This window comes from Denticeps clupeoides, chromosome 9 (assembly GCF_900700375.1).
Source record: "Denticeps clupeoides chromosome 9, fDenClu1.1, whole genome shotgun sequence".
Taxonomy (NCBI): Eukaryota; Metazoa; Chordata; class Actinopteri; order Clupeiformes; family Denticipitidae; genus Denticeps; species Denticeps clupeoides.
Genome location: NC_041715.1, coordinates 5,646,281 through 5,654,174, shown reverse-complemented (window position 1 = coordinate 5,654,174; position 7,894 = coordinate 5,646,281). Strand labels below are relative to the sequence as shown.

Below are 7,894 nucleotides of genomic sequence, written 5' to 3'. Positions count from 1 at the left end.
GTAAAGGTTTGAGGAACTTTAATATGGGCCAAAAAGCATCTCAGAATCTGCCGCAGAGGTCTTGTATTACATCGTGCAGCACTGGTAATGCTATGAAATGCCAGACTGTACAAATAGCAACAGCTGGTTTGACTTTATTGAGCTGAAATCAATTGACATTGGCAGAAAGATGGCAGTTCTGCCAGGACCTCAATTCACATTCCATCTGCTAATGTTTGTGAAGGTCTGACTCCAAAAAACAGTAAGTTTTAAGTGAATGCCACCGAGTGTCACTTCGGCCCGTCTCTTTCCCTCTCTTGTCACATAATCGGCGTCTCTGAGTTTCCTCTGGCCGCCGACCCCCCCCGCCCGCCTCTCTCGGAAATGTAAACAGATGGTTTTAATGAGGACAGACATCGATGGGCCGCGCCATCCGCAGACCCAGGCGATAATGGAGGCCGGACCCGGCAACGGGAAAACCGCTTCCGGCAAGCGCGCAGGAAATTTGAAGGGGGCTCGATAAGTCACGACCCGTGGACGTTTCACCGCCGAGCGCTCACAGCGACTTTCATGGGCTGTGACAGGGCCTGGCAGCGCACCATTAAGCATGAATTCCCAAGGTAGGGCCGCCAGCTCCCCCTGAGCTTTCCGGCATGAAGCGCTTCGCTCAGCTGGCGAACTACATCAGGCCTGTCTGCGATTCTCACGCACCTTTAACAATCATGCATGCTTCGTTAATTAACGCGTCTGCGTAGTCGACTTCGCCATTTACTTATTTATTTTGTTTGCGGCGACGCCGGTCGGCTCGTGCCTAATGCACATCCGACGTGCAGGGCTCTTAAAAGGCTTCGCTTTGGAGAAGCTGACTGCAGCTGACAGATGGGGAGCACAGGAGAGTTGGCCAAGGACAAGAGTGATCTGCCGTCAGCGTCTGAAACTGATAAATGCACGTAAACACCGCAGAAGAACTTTTCCTGGAGGAGAAATGGTGGAACACCGGAGTGAAAGTGAGGATGCCTCCACCACACGTAATTGGACCAATTAAGCCTTGTTAAGCCAATCAGGAGCGGATCAGACCATGCCAGTGCGGGCTGATTGGGGTGTTCGGTGTTAATTAAAAGAAACCCCCGAATCTGTAATTGAAACTTTCAGATCAGGACGCCGTCATGCTCACAAACCTGAAGAAGGAAGAAAAAAAAAAGTTGCCAACACTGCAAGTCCTTAATGGAGCGTTCATTTACTTCTGACGGCAGCCAGGTGCATCTGCGGCACCCTAGACATCCCCCAAGGCGTTCCTGAGAGGGCCTTCGTCACCGCCGCAGAGACAGCCTGTCTGCTCTGAGCCCGAAGGGCTGCGGGCGTTGCCGTCTCGAAATAAGACCTTTCAAAGCGTTTGATAAAAAATACATTACTGGCGCGGCAGAGCCGGTGTGACAGCTCATGCCCCGGCTCGAGAAAACCGACAAGAAAACAGGAGCGACTCGAGGAAATGGCCCCGGCTCGGCGGCGGCTTTATAAGCATGACAAGTCTTTTCTGTGATTGAACGGGAAAGCTGGTAATTTTTTATTTTTTTGTTGTTGTATGGAACAGTTTGTAAGAATTGAATGGTGCAAGGCGTGACCCGCTATCTCAGGTTAACTCTGTTTTTTCTTTCCAGGGACCAGACATGGATAGAGGTGAGCCACATATCATCGTCTGTATTTTCCAGGGTCATGCCTGACCCAGACTTAATCTTCGGCTGGGTTAGAGGAATCACTTCTGTGCGATTTCACCACCGCCAAGCCAAACAAATTTGTCCCACCTCCTCAACAGACCTCAACAGACCTGAACGGACCTGAACTATAAATGAGAGCGGCCATAAACAGGACAGCAACGCTGGGGTTATATACATCAGGACAAGACTCGGCTGAATAATGCATGCTTCTGCTAAACACATCAGTGTTTGGTGAGGGTTTGCCATACATTTTTCATGCCCCAATTCCTCATACAGAGGACTTTTATTGAAAAATGTGTCAACACTAAAATCTGAACAGAGAAGAGATAAAAAAAACTGTGTAAACCGTGTTTATACAGAGAAAATACTTATATGAGTGTTTACCCCCCTATATACACACACACACATACACAGTGTATATATTTTTATTACTGTTTACACCAGGGACAAAACAACTGCCTTAGATAATCCAAAATCCATCTCTTCGCTGTTCATATTTCAGTGTTGACACTGTTTTCAATAAAAGTCCTCCGTATGAGGGCATGAAAAATGTATATAAAGCCATATTATAGCTTTTGGAGCAGAGTACATAGGCATGAAAGCAGTATAGGCACACTTGCTTGAAATGTCTGTTACTGTGAATAGATAGACAAAAATAGTTAATCGGCAAATGGAATAATGTATTTCATTAGTCTATTGTTTGTGTTTGCATGATTGTAGTATGATAAAAGTGATGGAACTCACATGTCTGGACACTCTAAAGTGTTTGGGTTCTCAGGTCACTTTCAACCAACAATCCATACCTAAATTAGGTCATTGAGCTATGACCTGTTCACAATCATCGCAAAGAAAGGCCAAATTCCTGAATGCATTGAAAAAGCACAGGTGCCCAAACTTTTGCTTGCCATGGAGTATAACATGTAAACATTCACATCACCACATAGAAACAGTGATTAAATTAGCCTGTTAGAATGAGAGACTCGTTGGAGACTGAGGTCTGCATCTGGTCAGCGACCCTAGTGCTAAACTAGATTGCTATGTTGCCAGATCAATTTGTGATTCAAGGCTGCAAGATTTTTTGCTTTTTCACTTTTTTGCTTCAGCAAACCTTTTGTTTTTGTTGTGTTATGGACTTTTGGACAAGGTCATTTCTGCCTTGGGCTCATAGATTCCTGATGTCCCAGTGTCCAACAACCCTTATGCTGGTACATGAAAATGGACAGATGCATGTGTACAGTCCATGCACAGGTTATTTAACCTTGTAAATGCAGGGGTATAAATCAGTGCATGCTGGGATTATTTGGAAATCTGCTTATACATGTTATGCTAACCTTCACATGTGTAGTAGAGCCCCTGGGAAGAGGAGCTTTGTAGTTCTTGTAAGAAGAGTACTGTAGTGAAAACCATGGAAATGGTAGAATACGTTTTAAGCATAAAAGGGCCTTTTTACATTTAATTAAACAAAATTAATTGACTTTACAGTAAAGAAATGTACTGTTGACATATACTGTATACAATAGCCCAAAGCTCAAGCTTATGCTGTCATGAAAATTATTGGACAAAAAGAATTTTAACACCATCAAACCAGAGGGGAATGTTTCTGGATGTCTGATATTGAGTACTGATGTGCCTTGTGTGGCCACACCCCCTCCTAAACGCCTCCCTGTCCCACATCACAATCCCTTACCCATTTTTTTTTTTAGTATTTTTCTAAATTGTGCATAGGGTGGAGCTGGGCTCAGATCAAACCAAATTTAGCAGGTTTGTCGTGTTCAAATCCCTTCAATAATCCCATAAGAAAAGCGGTCGAAACGAGTTGATGCCGTGACTCATGGGTAACCCTGCTGTGAAGACATATAATACAATTTCCACCCCCCTTTTCGGAATTCCTTCAACACACGTCACCGCTGCTTCATTACTCACTGGAAACATTATGGCAGCACGAGTGCGGTGGATTCAGGACCTTGCAATGCCTCCCAAAATTCCTCGTCTTTTAACACAATGGGCCTGTTGTGTGCAAAGCTGGCATTTGAAAATGGGAGTTGCTGCCAGCGAGGGGCTGAAAAGGGAACAGGGGAGATGATTGTGTCTGTCATGCTGCAATTTGGTGCTGTCAGCCACGATCGAGATCATTGACCACCTCTGCCGCTCAGCTGCAAGATTCAGCCAATCAGCAGAGAGAGAGAGACGGACCGTTCCCACAGGCCTGTTGGTCACAATCGACACGCTGCAAACGTCCTGCCTCCACAAAATGAGTCACGTACAGTACAGCAGGACCTGTGAGGGGCGCCCAGGGTCGCAGGGAAACTGTAATGGGCAATTCCGATGAAAATCATTCCTCTTCTTATATCACACAGGGCAATTTTGCAATCGGCTTCAAGATGGTTGCATGTGATTTCAGGTTTGCCGGGTTGAAATACACCAAATTGTGATGGCTGGACAGGCTGGGACATAGCATCTCTATAATCCTGCCCTCCCAGGAGGCCAGATCCCAGGAGGATCATCTGTCCTTCAGCACAGCACAAATGTCTCAAGAGTGGATGGAGGAGCACAACAAGTTTGAGGTGTTTGACTTGACTTTTAAATGTCCCATATTTAAAAAAAAAAAAAAAAAAACAGGTATGCAACGCCTCACAACTTACAGGACTTACAGGAAACCACAGCAGGTACCTTCTGAGGTCTAGTGCAGTGTTTCCCAACCCTGGTCCTGGAGGAACATCTTCCAGGAAGTTTTAGTTTTAAGTCACAATCTGCCCCACTGGTTATTAGGCCATTAAGTAATACCTAATTAAGGTATGGCTGGAGAGAAGATTCTTTGGCATACGTTCCTCCAAGATGAGAGTTGGGAAATGCTGGTCTAGTCGAGTAGCAAGGGGTCAGGGCTGTTCTGCTGTCAAAATGTTATGGCTGATTGTGGTAAAAAGTTTTACATGAAAACAGAAAGGTTTCAACGCGAGTTTCATATGGAATCTGATGCTTCATGTTCTCCAGCATGATGGTGTGACTGTATGTTTCTCTCCAGAATCTGAGATGTTTTAGTACCTGTCTTTTTTACTTTTTGGACATTTTGGACAGGGTTTCACATAACCCATTCAAAAAGTCCAAAACGTCAGAGGTTCAGAAGCATTAATGCCGATTAATGGTTTCACTTTTTTTTATAGTAAGCCCACTCATTATACATGAGAACGGGTGTTGCAATCTTAGATCAAAATCTGAGACATATTGATTGGAAAATTACACACACACATAATAGAAACAAATTTAAACAAAAAAATGTAAATATACATTTTTTACTAATGTTTACAAAGGTACATTTTAAAAATGAAGAAAACAAAAACTATTTACTTATTTACCTGTAACATCTCTCAAACCCATAGTGCATCAGCAACCACAGGGGAGTGTTGTGTAGTCCTGAAGCAGCACACGTTTATTGTTCACTACTTTGAATCGTTTCACGTCTGTTTTTGTCTGATTTGTGGATATTGTGAAAAATACCATGTCATTTTTAAACAATGGGTTCTGTATCTGAAGTCGGTCATCAGACAGAAAGGAGGAAGGGGGTCTAGGTCAGTAGGGGTGGAAACAGCAGGTCCTATGTCAATAGTAAACCACCACCATAAAGGCACCATAAATTCTGTGAGAACCCATACATTTGTGATTCTGCAACAGGTGAAGCCAACATGCCAACAATGCTGATAGTGTTGGAGGTTTGTCACCCAACACTGGCAGTTTGGGAAACGTACCCCTCATCAGAAGGTTGAAGTTTCGAATCCCGAGCCGCCAAGGTGGCACGGTGGTGACTGAGCAAAGCACCGTCCCCACACACTGCGCCTGTCATGGCTGCCCACTGCTCACCAAGCGTGATGGTTAAAAGCAGCGGACACATTTCGTTGTGTCACCGTGTGCTGTGCTGTGCTTCACAATGACAATCACTTCACTTTCACTTTCATGATCCTCCTGGGACCTTGGATTATGGATAATTTTTTTATTTTCGCATATTATGGCCTTTTTTATTTTAGTTTCAACACAATAATAGGGCTGATTGGCGTGGAGAAGCATAGTAAAGAGAATCATTTTCATGAATAGTTTTATTATTAGGCCATAATTAATGTTGCTTCGTTATCACAATGTTTGACCGCCAAACCGCAAACTGCAAACTGCACACACACTCACGAATAATAGTAAATATCTCTGCGTAGCAAATCAATCGCAGCCAGGCTGTCAGGATGGAAAGAGCCAAGCTGTGAGCGGATTTGTTCCAGCGCTGCAGTACATAGGGCACATGGTGTGGCTCAAGGCAAGGCTTTCGATTGTTCTCTGCTTCACAGCGGCCTCCGAAAACAGAACCGGCCGTTCCACTGGTTCCGCTCCGACTTTAGGTATTTTGGAAGGTGGAAAAAAGAAACTCTACTCCATCTCTGCCTCGCCACCTGTCTTTCATACATCTCAGACCCAGCAATTATCTTGTGCTTCCTGAGACACCACCATTAATAGCTATGCTGATCTGAATTTTAAGGCAGTTTTGCAAAAATTAGCACCTTTTTCTTAGGATCCCACAAAAATAAGGCACGCAGTCTGCTCCCCGACTGTGTTAAATTTAAAGTGTGAAGTGTGTGTGATGTGCTAAGAATCGTCCTGAAAGTGGTGGAGACAGGGCGCTGATGAAGTGCAGGCTTTGAACGATTTGTATCATTTTTTAACAGCGCATGCAAGTTGTATAATAATAGAATCATCCTCAGAAGGTACATGCTGCTAACCTTAATATTCAACAGAGTGGGGTGGATTCTGAAACTCTGTGGCATATTCATATTTCAAAGAAAGATAAAACTTATCATCATTTTGATGTTCGTAAATGATAACATTTGCATATTCATATATGGATATATCGATGGATGAGAACAACATGGACGTTAGTCACATTTTCTGTGAAATTGAGATATACATATCAAATGAAAGCTTTTTCTCAGCTCACTCCACTGGCAAAAGGACAGGAAACGAAAGTTATTTTAGAGTAAACAAAAATCAAAAGACTTAACAGACAGAAGCAGTTGATGCAAAAAGGTGCTCATTTTTTTCTACATTTTTACATTTCAGAAATAATGTTTTTTTTATTGTTAAAGGTTGTATATTGCGAACCATGCATTCAAAGAAATGTGCTTTAAAAAAATTATCAGCACACATAAGTTAAATTGGATCATTTGCTATGTTTTTTTTATTAACTGTGAATATGTCTCTCACCCCTTGATATATACTGTATATATCCCTCTTTCACAGCTGTGTATATGTCTGTGATTTATGCATAAGTTGTAAAATATTTATGTGTTACGATATGTACCTTAAGTTTTGCGTGCTTCTTAAAAGCAACATTTGTACTTTATAGAGACAAAATAAATGAATATATCATATTTGAGTATCTGTTAAATAGGTGATTTAAAATAATAAATAAATAAATAAATAAAAATGAAATATTGCAATAGCAGTAAATAATGACCGGGGTGAATGATAATTGGTCCAGTGCACGCTGTGCTGGCTCGCTGTGCAGGTGGAACAATAGGCATGGAACCGTTCCACAGCGCCTTGAAAGGCTCCCACGGATGATGGAGGGGACGCGGTGTTCTTCTGGCTCAGGTCGTGCAGCTCCTCCTCCAGCGGCGGGCATCTATGCCCTTCCGAGTCCGCATGGACATATATGCAATACCCCCAAAACACAGCAACAGGCCCCGGTTGCTAATCAACATGCCAATCTCACGTTCGACCTGTCTGAGGGGGTCGGGTTCCATCCCAATATGCTGCTCATTTATTCAAGGTAACTTAATCATCCATATCTAAACTCGAGGAGCACACTTTTACCCATGAGTAACACTAATTAATGCTGTTTTTCAATCAGGACAAAAAGCATGGCGGAGCGTTCAAGCCGTCTCCGTGACACAAAGAGGCATTTTCAGAAATTAAGATACCAGTTTACCACTATATAATTAATGCAGTGGGTCTTGACAGATTAACAAATAAATACATAAAGCCTTTCCAGCGTGCCAAGAGACATTAATTTAAAAAAAACAATGCGTGCAGCACAGAATATTTTAAATATTCATTTATTTTTTTAGCATGCTGTTCTTTACATTTAACGTCCCTTAAATGCTGTGGCATTAACAGTTGCTTGCGACTTATAATATTACATTTTATGCAGATTTGTCTACAGA

At 42.8% G+C, this 7,894-nt stretch overlaps 1 long non-coding RNA gene across 1 annotated transcript; it reads left to right on the top strand.

The window, feature by feature from the left end:
• Positions 1-1,249: 1,249 nt before the first annotated feature.
• On the top strand, positions 1,250-1,894 carry LOC114796752 (uncharacterized). The gene is made up of 3 exons (XR_003750777.1): positions 1,250-1,535; positions 1,638-1,656; positions 1,793-1,894. It is a non-coding gene; the product is annotated as an uncharacterized LOC114796752 (long non-coding RNA).
• The last annotated feature ends 6,000 nt before the right edge of the window (positions 1,895-7,894 follow it).